The following is a 1,112-nucleotide window of genomic DNA, read 5'->3' on the forward strand; positions in this document are numbered from 1 at the left end:
CTCGCCCCGCCCACCTCGGCTCTGTCCTGGAAGGCGATTGGCTAGGGTGACATCTCAGCATGGCGCTCGGGGCCGAACGCGAAATCTGATTGGACAGCGGTGACAAACATTAGCAAAACAACATTAGTACCGCCCCTTTCTTTTCTTTTTTTTTTTTTTTACCCTGCCTTGCAGTATTATGTCCAGCAGGGGGCGGACTGTCCGTGAAACGGTGCTTTCGTGGCTGTAACGTGATATTACAAAAGCACGCCACTCGCGACTCTGTCGGTGGAAATGTGTCTTTCTTCGCCAGGCTAGTTGTGCACCATCATTTCCAGCAGCTCACAGTTGGCTGTTTCGGCAAGTACAGCCACGATAAGAGTGCCTTTATTTAAAAGGCTTTAATGGCAGTGACGTCAGGAGATACGTGTTGTCTCTGGATCCACTTTATTTATTTATTTATTTTAACCGCAAATATAAATCGACAGTCAGTAAAAACGCCGGCAGACAAACACTGACATAAAAATGTAATAAAAAAATTAAATGCTTTAAAAAATATATTTATATATATATCCGGAAACGTCACACACACTTCCGCAATAGAACTTCCGTTGTACTACTTTTTGATTTATTGATTGATTGAAACTTTTATTAGTAGATTGCACAGTTCAGTACATATTCCGTACAATTGACCACTAAATAGTAAGTTTTTCAACTTGTTTAAGTCGGGGTCCACGTTAATCAATTCATGGTACAAATACCGTATTTCCTTGAATTGGCGCCCGGGCGCTAACCTCTTCTCTCTCCTGCGCTTACCAATTGCATGCGGTAAAAGTAAGCATGCGCTAATTATTTTAAAACCTCTTCTCACTTACCAAAGGTCTATCCATCCATCCATTTTCTACCGCTTATTCCATTTTTGGGGGCGCTGGTGCTGTCACGCCAAATTTCTTCTCCCTACTAAAACCTTCCCCACCCCCCCATTTACTTCCGGGGTCATGATTAATACAGACGTTTTGTTAACGCTATATTATAAAAAAAATTAAAAAACAATCAACAAACACAAGCTATGGGATGACTTAAGAGGAAACGTGACCCCGGAAGTAAATGCGTCATCCCATAGCTTGTGTTTT

This window comes from Nerophis ophidion, linkage group LG01 (assembly GCF_033978795.1).
Source record: "Nerophis ophidion isolate RoL-2023_Sa linkage group LG01, RoL_Noph_v1.0, whole genome shotgun sequence".
Classification (NCBI taxonomy): domain Eukaryota; kingdom Metazoa; phylum Chordata; class Actinopteri; order Syngnathiformes; family Syngnathidae; genus Nerophis; species Nerophis ophidion.